The 24,175-nt window shown below is 33.0% G+C and overlaps 1 pseudogene; it reads left to right on the forward strand.

The window, feature by feature from the left end:
* The first annotated feature begins 18,606 nt into the window (after positions 1–18,606).
* On the forward strand, positions 18,607–22,776 carry LOC141702012 (S-type anion channel SLAH2-like; annotated as a pseudogene).
* Positions 22,777–24,175: the final 1,399 nt, after the last annotated feature.

Here is a 24,175-nt window from a genome sequence, read left to right on the forward strand (position 1 = left end):
TACATCCATACTTTAGAACTTTGCATTTTAAAATTTATTTTTCTTTTCGTAAAAGATATATAGATGTAATTGTATGTTGTTATGGATAATTGCAACTTGAAGTTTCCGGTGTCATCCTACTTCATTCACATTTAGCTTGCATGATTAAGAACGCACGAATTTCATTACAAAATAATTTTTTTATTTAACATCTCACATTCAAAATGACAATCGATATGTATTTTAATGACTACTAGAGAATGACGCCTGCGTCCACGAGCTATTATGCTAGTTTATTTCTTAAACTTTAATCGCTGTATTCACTTTGAAGTCTCAAATGTTATAACTAAGTTATTGTTAAGAGTGAGCACTTCCTGGTTCGGAACCGAGAACCGAATCGAACCGATCAAAAATTGCGGTTCCGGTTCGGTTCTTACCTAATTGGGGTCCGGTTCGGTTCTTGTTTTTCTAGAAATTTCGGTTCTTGGTTCTGTTCGGTTCTTAACATTCTAGAGCCGTAAGAACCGAACCGAACCGTATATAAATGAATAAATACAAAAATATATACAAATATATGTATATATATTACATATTATGTTTTCTTATTTATAATATTTTAATAAATTTTAAGAAAAATATGATTTTTATTGTATTACTCGTTTCTTTAAATATTTATGGAGTTTTGAATATTTTTATGAATATTTTTCTTCTTAAATATTAGAAAGTAATTGAATTCAAAATGATCTGCCACTAATAAAAATCTTCTTTTACTAAGTTACCGTTAAAACGTAATCAAAACTAGTCAAAATTTAAAAAGTTAGAATATAAAATAATATGCAAAATAAATAAATATGAAATGAAAATATAAATTCGGTTATTTCGGTTCAGAACCGAACCGAACCGAATTTTACGATTCGGTTTCGGTTCGGTTCTTACATATAAACGGGTCTAGTTCGGTTCTCAAAATATTCCTATTTCGGTTCTCGGTTCTTTCGATTCGGGTTTGGCTCGGTTGGGTTCTGACCCGTTGCTCACCCCTAATTAGTGTGACAGTGTCTATCATACTCTGTGTCATCGCAGCAGTGACAGCCCTGCTCGTGACAACAATTTTCACATTTTGGACGAAAGAGGAACTTAAAAGGTTGTGCTTGATTGGATCGTCAGTGTAACTTTATATCAGCTATGCCATGGACTCAATCCCTGGGAATCACAATCTCCTGATTTCTTGTTATATAAAGAAGATAAGGCTGGATCCATTGAGAATTGTCCGTATGCCTTTCCATTTGAGTTAAATATCAAAATGGTCACTAAATTGAAAGTCTGTTATTCCCTAACAATACAACAACAATTACAGAAGGGGGGTTGAATGTAATTCTGGCTACTTTTTACAGATTTTAAAAACAGTTCTAACTCGATAAATATATAAGTTTTTGATTTGCAGATTACGGAATGAAGTAGTTATATAAATCAAAACACAAAGTAATAAAAACAAAGGCTTTAAAAAATTTTGGTGGATTTGAAAGTATCCACCAGATATATATATATATGAGTAAAGTTTTATGGAGTCCACCTTTAATTGGAGTCCTCGGAGTCCATATATGTTCTGCAAGTAAAATATAGCTTAAAATATTGCAAAACATATTATTTTTCGACAAACATCACTATTCTATCAAAAATCTTGTAGATTGCATACATTTTACGGGCTGAGTTCTATGGAGTCCACCTTTTTGTCGGAGTCCTCGGAGTCCATCTACGTTCTGCAAATAAAATATATTGTAAAACGTGTTATTTTGCATAACATGTTACACAAATAGCATAACTTCAACAAAATCATTCAAATCTCATATATTTACAGTACAATATGTATGTTCTCCAATATGTTCTGCAACATGAACATTTATGTTCTGCAAATTAAACATATTTTGTAGAATAATATATTTTTGCAATGTCCTGCTTGTAAAATGTATGCAATCTACAAGATTTTTAATAGAATAGTGATGTTTGTCGAAAAATAAAATGTTTTGCAATATTGTAAGCTATATTTTACTTGCAGAACATATATGGACTCCGAGGACTCCAATTAAAAGGTGGACTCCATAGAACTTTACATATGTATTGTAGGTTATTAGGACCTCCTTGGTGGTGAGACGATAATTCTAAAACTTTTGGCTCAAGTTTATGTTTATAAGAAAAATAAGCGTTATTTTATATTGCTGATAATAAGCGCGATAAGATATGCTGTAACAATCATCTGTTCAATCATTTGTCTTATTTAACATATGATATGACATATAATAAAATTTGTGTGCTAAAAGATTAGCGAATCTTGTTTGAGATCATTGTAAGATAGAAGGAAATGCACCTGAATATTTACTAATTTTTTATAATATAAAGTAACTAATCGACCAAATAAAATATACACATTGCTTTAAAATGAGTAGATGATTTTTGATGGGTTGGGCCTGACCCTGTAGTGCCCAGTAGTCTGTAATTATTAACTTGAGTGACTTGTGACTTGTTGGTACATAACTTTCTCTAAGTGGGCTTTCAGTTCTGTACTCAAGTACACGATTTATAAGTTGTTCCACAGTCTCTAATCTTGCTTGAATATTCATTTTCCTATATATTAATGCAAACAAGCAAGGTTCAACTAATCATACTTTAGCAAAAACAAAAAAGTTTCTAGTAATCACAAATTGTCCATAGTAAGTGCATATATATATAAATATGTACTGCAGCTCCACTAATTTTGATGCCCATAGTTACATATGGTCTGTTTTTAAAATTTGTAGTTATTAAGTTCATAGATTAACCTGACAAAAAAAGGTTCATATATATTAATCCAGTAGATATGCCCAAGTAATTTACAACTAACAATATATAAATTTGTGTAAAAATCGCATGCATTTACGAATAAATAAGTTGTGAGTATCAAGTTTAACTTTGTAAACAAAATTACATTCAAGTTGGAGATGACAACTGATCAAATATTTTTTTGTAAAACATACTATAAGATTTTGGAGAATGTTATATTTAAAATAAATTAATTATCATTTTTTGGTCGGGCTCCAGGTATATCTGGTACACTACGGTTAGTTAATAAAAATTGATATTCTTGTGTCGTTATTGGGGGAACTAGGGATGGATATTGGTTCTTAGACCCGTCATTTTTTCATGTATATTATATAGTAATATATTTTGAGCATATATTTATTTCGATCATTATAAATTATAATGTGATTCGAAGTTATTTTAATATTAAAAAAAACAACTTTTGTCCATACATTTAGTTCGGTCATTACAAGTTTCTAAAATAAAAAATAACAAAATCAACAAACAGTCTATGCTAAGTAAATTATTTTTAAATCTAAAATTTATGTAACGTGTTCAGCTCCATGTGAATATACTTAATTGTTTTGTTGGATTAATAACTCAAAGAGGATAGGGAGATGAGACGAGAAAATAGAAGCTTAGAAATGATGGAAAAGTTGTTTGCTAGAAAATTGTATTGTATTGTTGTGCACATCATATATAATGTGAAAAGTTGTTTGCTAGAAATCTTCGAGAGACAGGTATTATGTCTAGTTATTTCAGAAACCGCTACGTTTTATATATGTACTTCTACTACATGATAGTTCCGAATTTAAAGATCAAACTATTGAATAAAACAAGACAGTTGGCTGAAATATTATGTTTGAGCAATGTTACTATATCAAGATAGCAGCAGTTACAAATATGAATGTACATAGCGTATAGTTTAAATATTGCTGATCCCTGGCATTGTAGGTTGTTATAGGACCTCCCTGGTCTAAAACTTTCACCTCAAGTTTATGTATATAAGAAAAATAAGCGTTACTTTGTATTACGGATAATAAGCGCGATAACAATCATCTGTTCAATCATTTATCCAATTAAACATATGATATGACATATAATAAAATTTGTTTGCTAAAAGATTAGCAAATCTTGTTTGAGAATATGATAACATAGAAGGAAATGCACCTGGATATCTATTATTTTTTTATAGTATAAAGTAATTAATTTGACCTAATAAAATTTACACATCACTTTAAAATGAGTAGATGATTTTTGATGGGTTAGGCCTGACCGTGCAGTTGTTAGTGTAGGTGCCCTAGAGGCAATACATTATTCTTTTTTCTTTATGTCAGTTGATCATTCAATAAATATATTTATTATGACCTTAATTACTGCGATATTTTGTTAGCATAATAAATGTCCTTAGAATCATGATACAAATTGTATAGTTTAAATACATGACTTGAACTTGAGATTATATAATATATCATATTCTTAAAGGTCCCTAGTCGAGTATTATTATATAGGACAATAATAATACATAGATAGACTAGTAGGTTGTTTGACAAGATAACCACATCTCATTGGTTATAAGTATGGGGATACTAAAGTCAATACATAGGTACATGTGAGAGTACATGGTACTCGACAGACCCATAGTGAGATTCTTCATGTTTAATAAAGTCATAAGAAAGACTCATAGTGATAATGGTGTAACGATCCTTTGACTTGAAATTATTATATTTCTATACGAGGATTAATATACTTTAACTACATTAAAAGTTACTTTTGATCGGGTGATGATAAAAGTGGACATCGGGTATATCATGAGTCGTATGAGAAATATGAATGATAGATAAAGGATTTAACCCTCCTATAATTAGGAGAGATATTATTGGCCTCTTGATTGAGTGAGATTATAAAAGCATGGCCATGCTCAAATAATAATTTATCTCGATAATCTACTCATGGATCAAGTAAACCCGGATTAAATGTTGAAGAGGATGACTAAATATATGCCTCGAGTTTAATCTATAATATGTATGGTTAAAGGGATTATATTACACGAAAAACATTAATCACGAAAGGTTTTATCTAATCACGATTTAATTATTGTTTAATTGGGTAACAATGATGTATTACTAGATACCGCTCATTATTTATAATTTTATTAGAGAATAAAATTATTGCCAATTAAATAATAGCCTATAGGGTCGCACAAATAGAGCACTTAATGGAATAGTTAATTTCAATTATGGATTTAAATTAATTGATGATTATTTGAATTTTATTATAATTAAGTAAGACTTAATTGAGATAATATAAATTCGAATTAAAAGGAATGTTTTTGCCCATAATAATTAAGTATGACTTAGTTATTAATTAAATAATGGAAATTCATTTTTATTATTTAATCCAATACCTACTAGGGTTGGGCTTTGCTATTATGGGCCTTTTTAATCAGTCATTATAAATACATAATGAGAGGTTAAAGAGGCTTGTACGTTTTTAAGAAAACCCTAGCAACAAAGAGAGGCAGAGGTAATTCAGATCGTCAAGAAGGAGGCTTGTACATCCATTCCGTAGTCAAGTTCGTGAGACGTTCTTGAAGGTGCTCGTGTGGATACCATAGAGGTGTTTCTCCGAGAGGTAGACACAAAGCGTGATAGCTAGGATCTCCGTTGAGTTCGTGAAAGTTAATCTCTTGAAAGGTATGATTCGTTATCTCCATAATCTGCCCATAATTATACATGGATCCTGTTTTTGGGTTTCAAAATTTTTGTTTTATTTACGTTTATCCGCTGCATTTTTATGCCTTCGGATCCCAATAAATGGCATCAGAGCTACGTGTATAAGGGGCTGATTTGGTTACGTGTTTACTGTATTTTTACAAGTATGCATGTGTGATGAGTCTGCCATGATAACAGTTATGTTATATGAGTCTGCCATGATAACAGTTATGTTATATGAATGATATGATGAATCTGTTAATGATCTATATGATGATAGTAGTATGTTTAAGATCTGCCATAACTCATATGTATGCGATCTCTTAAAATATGTATACTGATACACGTTTTTGGTAACTGGGATATGGATCGTGTGTATACTGATACATGCTTCTGGAATAGTATTCTGATACATGTTTTTCTAGTATTCTGATACTTGATTTTGCAAAAATTTCCGCCATCGGGGGGCTCGATCCGCGTGCTTAGGGTTTCGTTTTTAATTTGTGCTTATGACATATGCTTTACTTATTTATTATTCTTGATTGGATCATGATAATTGATAAATAGTATGTCATCTTTATATGATCTATCATGTTCTTTAATGGTTACTTGAGCATGGTGCATAGTTATGGCCTTAAGACCTTAGTTGTAATGGTTTATTCTTTTGGTTTGTAATAAATACGACTTGCATGTCGTTTTCTATTTGTAGTTGTTTGATCTCGAATATAACTCGAGTTCTTTTGTAAGTTCATTAGTATAATTCTTAATGTAACATCCAAGAAGGACAAGGGAAAGAGGAGGCATCCTATGGAGGCCAAGGAGACAATGGAAGCAATAGAGAAGACATATGTAATAGTTATTTTTACACCATAGATTGACCTTGATCTTTTCATTAGCCTGAAAAGATCACATAGGATTGGGCCATAACTATTGCACGTTTACTTTACGTACTTTTCATATGATGTATAAATAGTATGTGTGGAGTAGAAAATGCATGTTTTAATTAGATTAATGATGCATGTATGTATTAGATACATCACCCATGCCATACCTTTAAACAAGATAAAATCTGTAACGACTCAAGATTTAAAATTAACAAACGATCATGAGATTCTCGTGTTTATGAAACATGAAATAAAATACGAATTTTCTTTATTTCTGACATGGGGTGATTTTGTCAACAACGGGTTCATAGAACTTGTAAGGCTGTGGGTTTTAAGCGAGACCGATGTGACTCCTCCACTACCTGGAAATCAAACCATTGACGAGTATTGATTTGAAGTATTTTATTCAAGGAAAAATTGGGAATCTCTTTATGATGGGATCATGATCGTTCTAAATTAAAAATCCCTAAGTAAAAATATTAAGTTTTAATCAGATGCTTTCCAATGAATGAACACTCATTAAATCCTAGATCGATAAGGGGAAGGGCTGTCAGTGGCAGGGGACTCCTATCTATCATGGTGAAATGCGACGAATATAAACGGTTATATTCGGACGTTGTATCATTGGGTCTAACTTAACTGAGTCATCATAATAAGGTGAATATAAACGGTTATATTCAACTATTATGAACTTAGAAGCATAGAGTTTGGTTAAAAATCTATTAGATAGATAAGATCAATTGTTGTTCACCAAATTATCCAAGAATTATATATGATATAATTGACAACTGTTGTCTACCTAAATAATCATGTTTTAAGGATACCAGTGGTTGACTTAGAACATGACGAAATATGGATCTTGGCTCACTAGAAAGATTTATGGGATATACTTTCCGAATTAATAGTTAGGGCTATTAATTTAATAAAAAAAAATAGTGGGAGATATATTACGAATATATCATAATCATATGAACATAAAATTTTAACTCAGACAATCTAATGTTTATTTTGCGCTTTTATTATTGTAGATACTGAGTAATGGCAAACAACACAAACACATTATCCGTACGTTTAGTCCTTGAGAAGGACAAGCTGACAGGAGGAAACAACTTCCTAGACTGACAGAGGAATTTGAGGATTGTCCTCAGGCAGGAGCGCAAGCTTCATGTCATTGATATTCCTCCTCCAGGCCCCCTTCCTGAGGGTGCTACGACTGATGAACGAGCAGCACGCACAAGGGATGAGAATGATGCAAATGATGTTGCATGTCTTATGTTGGCAACTATGAGTGCTGTGCTTCAAAGACAGCATGTGCATATGGATGCATATACTATCAATGAGCACTTACAAAGCATGTTTGCAAGCCAAACTCGTCAAGAAAGGTTCAACACGAGTAAGTCACTTTTTAATTGCAAACAAGGGGCGAGTGAACCAGTTGGCCCACATGTTCTGAAGATGATTGGTTACATTGAGTACCTTGAAACTTTGGGTTTCCCGATTGGTCCGGAAACTGGTATTGACCTAATCATGAATTCTTTGAACAACAAATTCACTCAGTTTGTTGTGAATTACAATATGAATGAATTTGACAAAACATCTACTGAATTGTTGCATATGTTGAGAACATATGAGACCAACATGAAGACAGCTGAACCTGCTCCCATACTGATGGTGGGAAATAAAGGTAAGGCCAAAGGGAAGGGAAAATGGAAGGGTAAGAAGAAGATTGGATCTGATTCTACACCCAAGCCAAAGTCAGGTCCCAAACAGGCTTTAAAGCCTAAAGGTGGTGTATCCAAGGGTGAATATCACTACTGTAAGAAAGATGGTCACTGGAAGAGAAACTGTCCAATTTACTTGGAGGATCTGAAGAAAAAGAAAGCAGTTCAGATTTCTGGATCAGGTATTTATGTTATAGAAGTCAATTTGTCTATTTCTACATCTGGGTATTTAATACTGAATGTGCTTCTCACATTTGTATAAATGTGCAGGGCCTGCAGAGAAGTAGAACTTTGGCTAAGGGAGAATTGGACCTAAGAGTAGGCAATGGAGCAAAAGTTGTTGCTTTAGCTGTAGGGACTTATTATTTATCTATGCCCTCTGGGCTTGTTTTAGAACTAGAAGACTGTTTTTACGTGCCTGTGATTCGCAGAAACATTATTTATGTTTCTTGTTTGGACAAGAAAGGTTTTTCGTTTACAATAAAGAACAACAGTTGCTCTTTTGCTTTGAATGATTTAACCTATGGTGTTGCGCGTTTATTTAATGGTTTATATGTTCTTGATTTAGATAACCCTGTCTATAATATAGAAAACAAACGACTTAAAATGAATGACTCAAATCAAACATACCTCTGGCATTATCGTCTAGGCCACATAAATGAGAAACGCATATCCCAATTACATAAGGATGGATACTTGGATAAGTTTGATTTTGAATCATACCAAGAATGTGAATCTTGTTTGCTTGGTAAGATGACTAAAGCCCCTTTCACTGGTAAGGGTCAAAGGGCCACTAAACGTCTGGAGCTAATACATAGTGATGTATGTGGCCCAATGCGTGTAATGGCTAGAGGAGGCTACTACTACTTCATAACATTTACTGATGATTTCAGTAGATATGGATATGTATATCTTATGAAGAACAAATCCGATTCTTTTAAAAAATTTAAAGAATACAAGGTTGAAGTAGAGAAGCAAATTGGCGGAGATGCAAGTATTAAGATCTTACGATCCGATCGTGGGGGTGAATACTTAAGCACCGAATTTAGAGAGTATTTGAAAGAGTGTGGTATTGTATCACAACTCACTCCGCCAGGAACACCTCAATGGAATGGAGTTTCAGAGAGGAGAAATCGCACCTTGTTGGACATGGTGCGATCGATGATGAGTCATGCAGATCTTCCAATTAGTTTCTGGGGTTACGCTCTAGAAACAGCGGCTTTCACACTTAACCGTGTTCCTACTAAGAAGGTTCAAAAGACTCCATATGAGATATGGAAAGAGAAACGGTCAGGCATGAACTTTATGAAAGTTTGGGGATGTAAGGCGTTTGTGAAACGTCAAGAATCTGACAAGCTTGGACCTAAATCCGAAGAGTGCATTTTTGTAGGATACCCTAATGAAACAAAGGCGTATTATTTTTATAGTCCTTCTAAGCAGAAAGTGTTTATTGCTCGAGATGCTGTCTTCATGGAAAGAGATTTTGTTTCCAAAAGAAACAGTGGGAGAACTATAGATCTCGATGAAGATCGAGAACCGCAAAATAGCATTGACCCTGAAGTGGAACAAGAGCAGAATAATGATAATGCTCAACAAACACAGGTTGTTCGTAGATCTGGTAGATTTCGCCATGAGCCAGAGAGATATGGATTTCTCATGACTCAGTGTGGTGATTTGATGCTCATAGATGAAGATGAGACTCTCACATACCAAGATGCTATGAACAGTCCAGACTCTAAGAGATGGCTTGAAGCCATGAAATCCGAGATAGATTCCATGTATGAAAACCAAGAATGGACTTTGGTTGATCCACCTGAAGGGGTAAAACCCATAGGGTGCAAATGGGTTTTTAAGAAGAAAAAGGGCATGGATGGAAATGTTCAGACCTATAAAGCTAGGCTGATTGCAAAAGGTTTCAAATAAATTCATGGTATTGACTATGATGAAACTTTCTCACCAGTGGCTATGGTCAAGTCTATAAGGATTTTACTTGCCATTGCAGCATTCCATGATTATGAAATCTGGCAAATGGATGTCAAAACAGCCTTCCTTAATGGAAGCGTTGAAGAGGATGTGTACATGACACAACCTGAGAGTTTTGTCGATCCAAGGAATGCTGGCAAGGTATGTAAATTGCGTCGATCCATTTATGGATTGAAGCAATCCTCTAGGAGATGGAATATCCATTTTGATGAAATAGTCACAGAGTATGGCTTTGTTCAAAACGAAGATGAACCGTGTGTTTACAAGAAGGTTAGTGGGAGCTATGTGGCATTCATAGTACTATATGTTGATGATATACTACTAATGGGGAATGACATACCTTCTCTAAAGGCTGTTAAGACTTAGTTAGGGAGCAATTTCTCCATTAAAGACTTAGGAGAGGCATCCAACATTCTAGGAATGAGGATCTATAGAGAAAGATCTAGAAGGATGATCGGTCTAAGTCTGAACACATACATTGATAAGGTTTTGCATCGTTTTGAAATGCAAAATGCAAAAAGGGGATATGTCCCGTGTCTCAAGGGATAACGATCTCTAAGGACCAGTGTCCGAAATCATTGGATGAGAAGGACCACATGAATAAAGTTCCATATGCTTCAGCAATTGAATCTATCATGTATGCAGTGGTATGTACTCGCCCAGATGTCTCGTATGCTTTGAGCATGACGAGCAGATACCAGTCTAATCCGGGTGAAGGTCACTGGACGGCAGTTAAGAATATTCTTAAGTACTTGAAAAGAACTAAAGATTCATTCTTGGTGTATGGAGGAGAAGAGAAACTCGTTGTAAAAGGTTACACCGATACAAGTTTCCAAACAGACAGAGATGATACTGTATCACAGTTTGGTTTTGTGTTTTGTCTAAACGGAGGTGCTGTAAGCTGGAAGAGTTCAAAGCAAGAAACAATAGCTGATTCTACAATGGAGGCTGAGTACATTATAGCTTGTGAAGCAGCTAAGGAGGCCGTTTGGATTCGAAAGTTCATTTCTGATTTGGGAGTGGTTCCATCGATCGCAGATCCCATTGATCTATACTGCGATAATAATGGAGCCATTGCACAGGCTAAAGAACCTAGATCACACTCCCGGGCTAAACATATACTCAGGAGATTTCACCTTATTCGAGAGATTAATGAAAGGGGTGATATACATATATGTAAAGTGCACACAAATGATAACATTGCAGACCCACTGACCAAAGGCTTGTCGCAGCAGAAGCACGATGGTCACACTAGTTCCATGGGTATTAGATATATGGGTGATTGGCTCTAGTGCAAGTGGGAGATTGTTAGTGTAGGTGCCCCAGAGGCAATACATTATTCTTTTTTCTTTATGTCAGTTGATCATTCAATAAATGTATTTATTATGACCTTAATTACTGCGATATTTTGTTAGCATAATAAATGTTCTTAGAATCATGATACAAATTGTATAGTTTAAGTACATGACTTGAACTTGAGATTATATAATATATCATATTCTTAAAGGTCCCTAGTCGAGTAGTATTATATAGGACAATAATAATACATAGATAGACTAGTATGTTATTTGACAAGATAATCACATCTCATTGGTTATAAGTATGGGGATACTAAAGTCAATACATAGGTACATGTGAGAGTACATGGTACTGGACAGACCCACAGTGAGATTCTTCATGTTTAATAAAGTCATAAGAAAGACTCACAGTGATAATGGTGTAACGATCCTTTGACTTGAAATCATTATATTTCTATACGAGGATTAATATACTTTGACTACATTAAAAGTTACTTTTGATCGAGTGATGATAAAAGTGGACATCGGGTATATCATGAGTCGTATGAGAAATATGAATGATAGATAAAGGATTTAACCCTCCTATAATTAGGAGAGATATTATTGGCCTCTTGATTGAGTGAGATTATAAAAGCATGGCCATGCTCAAATAATGATTTATCTCGATAATCTACTCATGGATCAAGTAAACTCGGATTAAATGTTGAAGAGGATGACTAAATACATGCCTCGAGTTTAATCTATAATATGTATGGTTAAAAGGATTATATTACACGAAAAACATTAATCACAAAAGGTTTTATCTAATCACGATTTAATTATTGTTTAATTGGGTAACAATGATGTATTACTAGATACCGCTCATTGTTTATAATTTTATTAGAGAATAAAATTATTGCCAATTAAATAATAGCCTATAGGGTCGCACAAATAAAGCACTTAATGGAATAGTTAATTTAAATTATGGATTTAAATTAATTGATGATTATTTGAATTTTATTATAATTAAGTAAGACTTAATTGAGATAATATAAATTCGAATTAAAAGGAATGTTTTTGCCCATAATAATTAAGTATAACTTAGTTATTAATTAAATAATAGAAATTCATTTTTATTATTTAATCCAATACCTACTAGGGTTGGGCTTTGCTATTATGGGCCTTTTTAATCAGTCATTATAAATACATAATGAGAGGTTAAAGAGGCTTGTACATTTTTAAGAAAACCCTAGCAGCAAAGAGAGGCAGAGGTAATTCAGATCGTCAAGAAGGAGGCTAGTACATCCATTCCGTAGTCAAGTTCGTGAGACGTTCTTGAAGGTGCTCGTGTGGATACCATAGAGGTGTTTCTCCGAGCGGTAGACACAAAGCGTGATAGCTAGGATCTCCGTTGAGTTCGTGAAAGTTAATCTCTTGAAAGGTATGATTCGTTATCTCCATAATCTGCCCATAATTATACATGGATCCTGTTTTTGAGTTTCTAAATTTTTGTTTTATTTACGTTTATCCGCTGCAGTTTTATGCCTTCGGATCCCAACAGCAGTGTCCAGTAGTCTGTACTTATATACTTGAGTGAGTTGTGACTTGTTGGTACATAATTTTCTCTAACTGGTTGAACTATGTTCCAGTTCTATACTCGAGTACAGGATTTATAAGTTGTTCTACAGTCTCTGATCCTTCAGTTTCTTGCTTGAATATTCATTTTACTATATATTTATGCGAACAAGAAAGGTTCAACTAATCATACTTTAGCAAAAACAAAAAGCTTTCAAGTAATAACACATTGTCCATAGTAAGTGCAAATATTTAAATGTACTCTAGTTTCACTAATTTTTTTTCCTGATTACACACGCACACACATTAGTCGAACCCTTGATATCTCGTAAGGAGGCATAAGAGGTCAACCGGTCCACCAACACTTCGTTGACCGTCCCACTAATTTTGATGCCCCTTGTTTCTTTATTATAACAGAGTTGTTCTGTATTAACATGAGATTTGTTTATGAAAAATGTTGGAATTTTGTAGTTATTTTGTTCATATATTAACCCCGTTGATATGCCGAAGTTAATTACTACTCACAGTAAATACATTTATGTAAAAATCACGTGTATTTGCGCATAACTAAGTTGTGAGTATCAAGTTTAAAATTATAAAATTACATTTAAGTTGGAGATGACTGCTGATCAAATATTTTTTTTAAAACATATTATAAGATTTTGGAGAAAGTGATATTTAAATTAAATTAATATTGGGGGGGCCTCCACGTATCCCTTCCAAATTAATTAATATCCTCCTATCGTTGGAGGGAGGAGTATTGTTTTATCGATATCACTCACCTTTCATAATTGATGTTCAGTATATAGTAATATATTTTTGACGATGAATTTATTTCAATCATTATAAATTATAATGAGATTAATTCAAAGTTATTTTTAAATTAAAAAACAACTTTTATCCATATATTTAGTTTGATCATTAAAGGTTTCTAAAATTAAAAAAAGTAAAATCAATAAACATGATGCTCAGTAAACTATTTTTAAATCTAAAAATTATGTAACGTGGGTCGGTCCGATGTGACTATACTGAATTGTTAGGATATGGGAAATTCTAAAATGGTACCATTGAAGATGTGGTAGCAGTGATATAAAAGAAAGCGAAAATTAAGTTTACAGGCCCGAATAACAAAGATATTGAGGCTTGTGTAAAATCTTTTGGTCGTGGCGCCAACAAAGAAAATACACATGTTTTCGCCTTCTAGAACAATATCTTATTACTACGAGAAAATTAGGTTGTCAAATCTTCGTAGTTACTAGAGATAACTCGGTGTCTAATAATTTTCAGATCAAGGACAAAAGAAGAAAAATGTTGTGCTTGAAGGGATGCGAAGTGTTTCGGGAAAATATCAAAATTTATTTATAAGTTTAGAACGTAAACATTTACTAATTGGTTCTAAGGTCCTTTTGTTCTTATCTCGTCTTGAATTTTGTATTTAATTTTTTTTTGAGTATTATCAATAATGGATGTCAAATTTTTATTTACTTCAAAAACGTATAAACAATTAAATATCCAAACAAGAAAAAAAGATAAGCAGACCTGGGGAAATATCACAAAAACATGATTTTTTTAATAACGATCACAAAATTACTTATGATTTTATATAATTCTAAATTTATTGAAATTTAAAAAGTTTAATTATGAATTTGGCATGATACATAATTTGAAAAACTGTCTCAACTTTTTTTCTAAGGTATCATAGAAAACTTTGAGAGACGAGTTTTCATTATTTTGGGTTTTTGGCAAAATTAAAACATTAAAATATTAATATTAAGATGAATGGATTATATCAAGTCGGAGTGTTTTTTGCAAGTAATTTTTTGTTTCCTTTAAATAGCCGCTCTGTATTAACCCCATTGCTTGCATAAGTAAATAAAACTCATAACATATACATTTGGCGTAAATTACATGCATTCGTGCATAAATTAATAATGAGTATTTAGTTTAATATTGTAAATGATGTTACATTTAAGTGGAGATAAGAATTCATCACATATTTTCGTTATATTTAAGTGGAGATAAAAAGGGATCACATATTTTTTGTTTTTTAACCTATAAAATTTTGGAGGATGCTAAATTTTGTTAACGATCAAAGAATATCATAGTCTATTAATATATAGGTTTGGTAAATTTGTACCTGAAACAATTGATCAATTGTTATTTATTATGTTTGAGAGTTGTTTTGTTATGGAATAGAAAATTAAGGATATGATCGCTTTTTACCATCCAACATACGAGAATATTATAAGTTGTTAAATTATAAGGATATTCTCAAATACATATCACATGCGACATATATATATATATAGTTAACTACACGTCGTCGCCATGAATATTACAATATTGTACATACACTTTAATACCATAGGAATAAAATTGGACTAAGACATTGTCGATTCCACATACAACAAGTTTCAATTACTGTACACCTATAAATATTGTACCTACACAAACTACAATTAGTATCGATAAATTTTTAACTCAAAGATTGCATCTACTCAAAATATCTATCATAATCAGAATCATCAAAGACTGCAAAGAAAAAAGCCGAAACACTAAAAAATATTTCATCAATAAAAAGTCAAAACATTGGGTATAAGATGTTTCGAATGATATTTTACTACACTTCAAATAAATTATTAAGTAGTATACATTTTATTTTTTAATAAAACTCGTAATAAATTTTATTAAAAAATAAAAGTAACTTTTTTTGTCTTTTTTCATGATAAAATCTAAGAACAAAACTTTGTATATAATATTAATGGCCATATTTTTTTCTTATTTTTTTAATTTTTAAATATATTTACACTTAATTTAAAATTTAAAAGGTGAAAAAACTAATAATTAGACCACCTTAAGTGACTGTAAATGATAACTTATTGAAATCGGTGAACAAAATGATATATGTGCTCCATTTCAGTGACTAGTTTAATATTTAACACACTGAAAAAATCATTAAAATACTTAATATTATATCAAGAATATCATTCTGAAACTCTGTGCATTCCAAGTTAAAATCATAAATATATTTTGTTATCCAACACTTTGATAAATACAATGTCACATGTGTCTTGTAGTGTTTACCACTTACGAAAATTGACGACAATAATGATTATGGTACGAAGTTGAAAAACTATAAGGATCCTGAATTGCCCACAAAGATGGTTTTCCTTTTAATATAAAAAGATATAATGTTATCTACATCCATACTTTAGAACTTTGCATTTTAAAATTTATTTTTCTTTTCGTAAAAGATATATAAATGTAATTGTATGTTGTTATGGATAATTGCAACTTTAAGTTTCCGGTGTCATCCTACTTCTTTCACATTTAGCTTGCATGATTAAGAACGCAGGAATTTCATTACAAAATAATTTTTTTATTTAACATCTCACATTCAAAATGATAATCGATATATATTTTAATGACTACTAGAGAATGACGTGTGCGTCCACGAGCTATTATGCTAGTTTATTTCTTAAAATTTAATTGCTGTATTCACTTTGAAGTCTCAAATGTTATAACTAAGTTATTGTTAAGAGTGAGCACTTCCTGGTTCGGAACCGAGAACCGAATCGAACCGATCAAAAATTGCGGTTCCGGTTCGGTTCTTACCTAATTGGGGTCCGGTTCGGTTCTTATTTTTCTAGAAATTTTGGTTCTTGGTTCGGTTCGGTTCTTAACATTCTAGAGCCGTAAGAACCGAACCGAATCGTATATAAATGAATAAATACAAAAATATATATAAATATATGTATATATATTACATATTATGTTTTCTTATTTATAATATTTTAATAAATTTTAAGAAAAATATGATTTTTATTGTATTACTCGTTTCTTTAAATATTTATGGAGTTTTGAATATTTTTATAAATATTTTTCTTCTTAAATATTAGAAAGTAATTGAATTCAAAATGATCTGCCACTAATAAAAATCTTCTTTTACTAAGTTACCGTTAATACGTAATCAAAACTAGTCAAAATTTAAAAAGTTAGAATACAAAATAATATGCAAAATACATAAATATGAAATGAAAATATAAATTCGGTTCTTTCGGTTAAGAACCGAACCGAACCGAATTTTACGGTTCGGTTTCGGTTCGGTTCTTACATATAAACGGGTCCAGTTCGGTTCTTAAAATATTCCTATTTCGGTTCTCGGTTCTTTCGATTCGGGTTTGGTTCGGTTCGATTCTGACCCGTTGCTCACCCCTAATTAGTGTGACAGTGTCTATCATACTCTGTGTCATCGCAGCAGTGACAGCCCTGCTCGTGACAACAATTTTCACATTTTGGACGAAAGAGGAACTTAAAAGGTTGTGCTTGATTGGATCGTCAGTGTAACTTTATATCAGCTATGCCATGGACTCAATCCCTGGGAATCACAATCTCCTGATTTCTTGTTATATAAAGAAGATAAGGCTGGATCCATTGAGAATTGTCCGTATGCCTTTCCATTTGAGTTAAATATCAAAATGGTCACTAAATTGAAAGTCTGTTATTCCCTAACAATACAATAAGAATTACAGAAGGGGGGTTGAATGTAATTTTGGCTACTTTTTCAAGATTTTAAAATCAGTTATAACTCGATAAATATATAAGTGTTTGATTTGCAGATTACGGAATGAAGTAGTTATATAAATCAAAACACAAAGTAATAAAAACAAAGGCTTTTAAAACTTTTTGGTGGATTTGAAAATATCCACCAGATATATATATATATATATATATATCGAATGAGAACCCTGTGAAGCTTAAATAGCTCACAGCTGCTTACAAGTAGAACAAACAAACTACAGAGAAATTCTTGATAAGTACAACTTTATTTATCTCTCTTTTGAAATGTGTTTGCTTAGTTGAATGTTCTACTAGCTACACTTGGTTTATATATCACCAAGTTTACATGATAATAAGACAAGATAATAAAAAAAAACATATCTAGTCTAACTCCATGCTACTTCACTACTCTATTCCGCCTTCTTTGAATATCTTCACAATTGCATGGAAATGGTAACGCTTCTTTGTTCTCAAATTCCTGCTTAACAGGCTACCACATTTCTTTTGCAAACACCCAACGTATATGACTGTGTTGTCACTGTCAACAGATATATGAATTTGATCATGCGTCGGGTACATGCTCTTCATCCGTCGGGTAGCTTTGTTGATCATCCGTCGGGTAGCTTTGTTGATCATCCGTCGGGTAGCTATTTGTCACTTGACTCCATTTCACTTATACAGAATTACAAGACATCTTATATTTACAATTAATCAACCTATTATGCATATCCACTAGTAGCCAACATGACTTATATGCTCCTACAAAATCTACACAAAGTTGTTTGCATAAATGTGCTACAGATTTTATTTTTACATAAGCTACTCACCCGGTGGATGTCAAGTCGGCATCCGTCGGGACTATATTTGATCATCCGTCGGGACTACAGATCATTGCCTCACATTCTGCGATTTTGGACACTTTGTGCAGTACATCCTAGCTGAACAAGAACAGAAGACTTGATGCGCGTATTGGAATTCTCATTTCCATTCAATCTAAGTATCAACAAGTTTTTACTAGTTGCTGTAATTTGCAAGTATTAAGTATGAGAACATGTTGAACTGCAGGTATATACGTTTCAGCATGGAAGAGAACAGGAACCTGAGTTTGGAAACGAAGGATTCCCCTGATCCACTTCCACCACTCATTGAATATTTGTCTACTCATGAATTGGAATGCTTTGATAGTTTGGACAAAGACACTGACTTGGACACAGTCTTTCCTTCTCTCGTGGTAAGTCAATATGTAATTCTTCGAGATTTTTGTTGTTCTTAATTGATACTGTGAATCACATGCTTTTTGATTTATTGGCATACTTAGATTTAGATATTAATCTGGATTGTCATATTTGTGTTGCTGTTCCAAATAAAACATTTTTACTCCCAAAAATGTTTGCTTGCTACATATTTTTTTTCATAGATATATCAGCTTTTAGTCTCTACATGTTTTATAAAACTTTCTATTCTGCACTGATAGTGATGCAAGATGGTTATAAATCTCTCAATCTTCATGATTCAATAGAATGATGCATTTCATAGTTACAAGTTATAACCAACGAGAAGACCGACAAGCAACAATCACTTTGCTCCTGTTTAGCTGCTGATCCTGTTCTGTTTCTTTTGTAATGGTAGTTCAAATTTTATTGGAACTTAATTACTTTAATGTTTCGTAATTTTGTGCTCTCTAAGGTCTGTCATATTAGGCTTCTGCAATAGCAAACATCACATTGCTAAAACATAAATAGACCTGGGAAAAGAATATTTTGGTGTTGCAGTCTTTTTTCTTTCAGTTTTCTGTATGTGTCCTGATCTCTATATCAATCTTATCTTAAATCCTTAACTGCTTCGACAACAAACTTGTTTGATTGGGGTCTTGCATGTGATCTTTGAACACTAGTGAGTTTAAGTTGATCAAAATTAAGTAGGTAAGAGGACAGGGCTTTTTTGTCAAATTTAAAGGATTTGAAGTGATAAAAGTATAAAACTGATATTATGAATTCATAATGTTGGACTCTTTGGAAGAAACTTCGTTAATGTCTTTAAAATTCAACTTTTTGTTATGTTTTTAGTCATATACTATCTATGTAAACATGTATACCAAGATAGCTGTTATTTAAGCTCTGCAGTACCACGGACGTATGTGCTATTGAACATTTAATTAACTCTGGAGTTTATAGTCCAAAACTATATTGCTTTGGAAAGTCTTTCCCAGTAAATATTTCACTAAACCTATGTTTATTTGTTACTTCTTGTAGTGTACATGTCATTTACCAGCAATCTCACTACTTAGTAATGTCGTTGTAGCTGTTAGATTATTACTCTTCTATCTTTTAGATTGGCTATAGCAAGGATGTGGATAATGTAATACAGTTATTATTAACTTTTAACCAGTAAAGGATCGTTGTATTTTAAATAATTTATTTATGTTTAATGCACTAGGAAACCAAGATAGATGCAGCGGAGATCCAAAACTGTGATTTTGAGTCCCACCAGAGAACACGATCCATTTCCATCAGCATGCCGCCTTCTCCTATAGAAGACCACTTGGAGGGGAAGAAAAGAGTTCTCTTTAGGGATGATTGTGAATTAATTTCCAGCAGCGGTGTTTCACATTCTCCACTTTCTACTGATATTCCAAAGATCAAACAGCCAATCTTTCGTTCACAGCCGATACCAAAAGGCTCTGAGTTAAATGATGCAGTTATAAGTGGAAAAGCTCCTGACCTCCCCCTCAGAAACCCCACGAGAAAGACTCTTACAGATAAAAGATACAATTCTTTTAAAACTTTTTCTGGAAAGTTAGATAGACAATTATCAAATTTGCGTGGAAAGGTAAATGAGACAGGAACACCACTTAAAAAAACTACTGAAATGGAGAATGTACCTGTGCACCGATATTTTGATGCCTTGGAAGGACCGGAGTTGGATACTCTTAGGGTATGTTCTGATGACCTTTTTTTTTACAAGTTCTTCATGTTCTCAATGTATTTGTGACAATTTGCATGTCAAGATTTAGCTTCTACTTGTCAAACTAAAAACCTTTATACACGGATCAAAAAGTAAAGTTTCATTTGTATGGAATTGTTACCTTTTACTAATTTGTGTGCATTCAAGCGTCACTTACACAATTATAGATATATTTGTCAAATAGTGTGCCTTTGCACACCGGAAAAATTATATTCATCTAGTTCTGGTTTTTTGTTGAAATACTAATATGTTCATATTATATGTACTGTCATCAAACTTACAGCCTTCAGAGGAAATACTGCTTCCAGACGATAAACTGTGGCCATTTCTTCTTCGTTACCCTATCTCTTCATTCGGTTTATGCCTTGGTGTCAGCAGCCAAGCCATAATGTGGAAAAATTTAGCCACAAGTACCACAATGGGATTTCTCCATATCAGCACGAAAGTAAACATTATTCTATGGTTCTTATCCGTTGTTCTTTAGCGTGGTGGCTTTCACCTACATTCTGAAGATTGTATTCTACTTTGAGGCTGTTCGTCGTGAGTACTATCATCCAATACGTGTCAACTTCTTCTTTGCTCCGTGGATAGCCTTGTTGTTCTTAGCTCTAGGAGTTCCACCTTCTTTGACAAAAGACCTGCATCAGGCTTTATGGTATGTCCTCATGACGCCTATCTTAATCCTTGAGCTGAAGATATACGGACAGTGGATGTCAGGAGGACAGAGAAGACTTTCAAAGGTAGCAAATCCATCAAACCATCTTTCTGTTGTTGGGAATTTTGTGGGGGCACTATTGGGTGCAACACTGGGGTTAAAAGAAGGACCGATTTTCTTTTTTGCGGTTGGACTGGCTCACTACACAGTCCTGTTTGTTACACTGTACCAGAGGCTTCCCAAAGGAACTCCATCCCGTGTTCTTTCTTTTTGTTGCTGCACCTAGCGTTGCTTCAATGGCATGGGCAAGAATACAAGGATCATTCGATTTTGGGTCAATGATTGCTTATTTTATCGCTCTGTTCCTTTATTTCTCACTGGTTAGTTCTTTTGCATAAATAAGCCACAAATCTTTATTTATATACCTACATTTCATTAATTCAATTCTCAGTAACACAGACTGTTGCTTCTAAACGTTTCCTATCATATTTAGGTTTAGTATGAATGACATTCAGTTTAGTAATGAATAAATTTACTTTTAGTGTTGTTTGCACAAAAAGTTGTGATACTAATCCTAGAATGATGCTCAAAAAAATATGGAAACTCATCAAGTTGATTGCGGTCCTGTTTCACTTGTTCAGTTCAAATATTTATTGGCTAAAAGTCCATCCCTCTTTTTGTTTCTGCAGGCTGTTCGAGTTAATTTCTGCCGAGGATTCAGGTATTTTCCACAATATGGATTCTGTATTTGGTATTTATGATTCCTTCAAAATATAGCTGTCTGAGGTTTTGAGCTTTATTTCCATCGTTATTTATAGGTTTTCACTGGCTTGGTGGGCCTACACTTTCCCAATGACTGGTGCTGCCATTGCAACCCTTAGGTACTCACTTGAAGTGTCAAATGTTATAACCAAGTCACTGTCGATCATACTTTGTGTCGTTGCAACATTCACACTGACAGCCCTCCTCGTGACAACAATTTTCCATGCTTTTGTGCGTAAAGACCTTTTCCCGAATGACATTGCCATTGCCATAAGTGACAAAAGGCCAAACTCTGTCCGAAAATGGTACCATCGAAGAAATGGTAGCACAGATATGAAAGAAACCGAAAACTACCTCAAGTTTACAGACTCAAATGGCAAAGATATTGAGGCCTGTCTAAAATCTTCAGGTTCAGGCGCCAATGAAGAAAATACCCATGTTTCAGCTTTCTAGAACAATATCTCACTGCATTACAGTACATGAGAAATTAACTGTCTTAATCTTCACATCTGCGAGAGAGAAACTCGTTGTTGAACCATCTTCACTTCTTGGACAAAAGAGGATAGAAGGTTGTGCTTGACGGGATGCTTAAGTGTCTATCTGTATCAGCTGTCATGAGTTCAACCCCCGGAAATCTCCTAATTTATTATATATATGTTTGAATAAGGCAAGGCTGGTGCATTGGGACTTCTCCCCTATGTGAACGCCTTCTGCAGTGTGCACGGCCTAAGAGGAACTCGCTATACAGTTCTTGAAGTTCCGATGACATTGTTGTGCACATCATATAGAATGTGAAAAGTTGTTTGCTAGAAATCTTCGAGAGGCAAGTGTTATTTCTAGTTATTTCAGAAACGGCTACGTTTTAAATATGTACTTCTACTACAGTATAGTTCCGAATTTAAAGATCAAGCTATTGAACAAATACAAGATTAGACTTTTTCATTTGAACACTTCTCTGAAATATTATGTTTGAGCAATGTTACTACATCAAGATAGCAGACCACACAGTTACTGATATGAATGTACATGGCGTGCATTATAAAGATGGCTGATTTCTGTAGGTTGTTAGAACCTCCTTGGCGGTGAGATGATAATTCTAAAACTTTTGCCTCAAGTTTATGTATATAAGAAAAATAAGTGTTACTTTATATTGCTGATAATAAGCGCAGTAAGATATGCTGCAACAATCGTCTGTTCAATCATTTGTCCAATTGAACATATGATATAAAAGATTAGCAAATCTTGTTTGAGATCATTGTAACATAGAAGGAAATGCACCTGAATATTTACTAAATTTTTATAATATAAAGTAATTAATTTGACTTAATAAAATATACACACTGCTTTTAAAACGGGTAGATGGTTTTTGATGGGTTGGGCCTGACTCTGTAGTGCCCAGTAGTCTGTACTTATATACTCAAGTGAGCTGTGACTTGTTGGTACATAATAATTTTCTTTAACTCCCCTGTACTATGTTTCAGTTCTATACTCAAGTACAGGATTTATAAGTTGTTCTACAGTCTCTACTATTTAATCCTCCGGTTTCTTGCTTGAATATTCATTTTCTTCTATATTTATGCAAACAAGCAAGGTTCAAGTAATAATACTTTAGCAAAAACAAAAAAGTAAATAATAACACATTTTCCATAGTAAGTGCAAATATTTATATGTACTCCTGTTAGACTGATTTTTTTTACTAATTAATTACACACGACCATGCATCAGTCAAATTTCTAATCTCCGGTAACGAAGTCTCTAAAAACTCAATCACTGCATCAACACTTCGTTGAATAATTTGGATGCCCTTAGTTTCTTTATTATGGTGCCTTTATGACAGCTGTTTTGTATTAACATGAGGTTTGTTTATGAAAAATGTTGGAATTCTGTAGTAATTATGTTCATGTATTAACCCTGTTGATGCGTTGAAGTAAATTACAACTCACAATATATACATTTGTGTTAAAATCACATGTATTTGTCCATAAATAAGTTGTGAGTATAAGTTTGAAATTGTAAAATTACATTTAAGTTGGATATGATGACTGATCAAATTTTGTTTGTAAAACATATTATAAGATTTTGGAGAATGCTATATTTAAATTAAATTAATCAAATGTTTTTTGTGGGCCTCCTTCCAAAGTAATTAATATTCTTCTATTATTGGATGATTATGGAAGGATATGAGTCGCTCTTTGTAATAGATGTTCAGTATATAGTAATATATTTTTGACCATATATTTATTTCGATCATTATAAATTATAATGAGAT

This window comes from Apium graveolens, unplaced genomic scaffold (genome assembly GCF_009905375.1).
Source record: "Apium graveolens cultivar Ventura unplaced genomic scaffold, ASM990537v1 ctg4522, whole genome shotgun sequence".
In the NCBI taxonomy this organism is placed as follows: Eukaryota; Viridiplantae; Streptophyta; class Magnoliopsida; order Apiales; family Apiaceae; genus Apium; species Apium graveolens.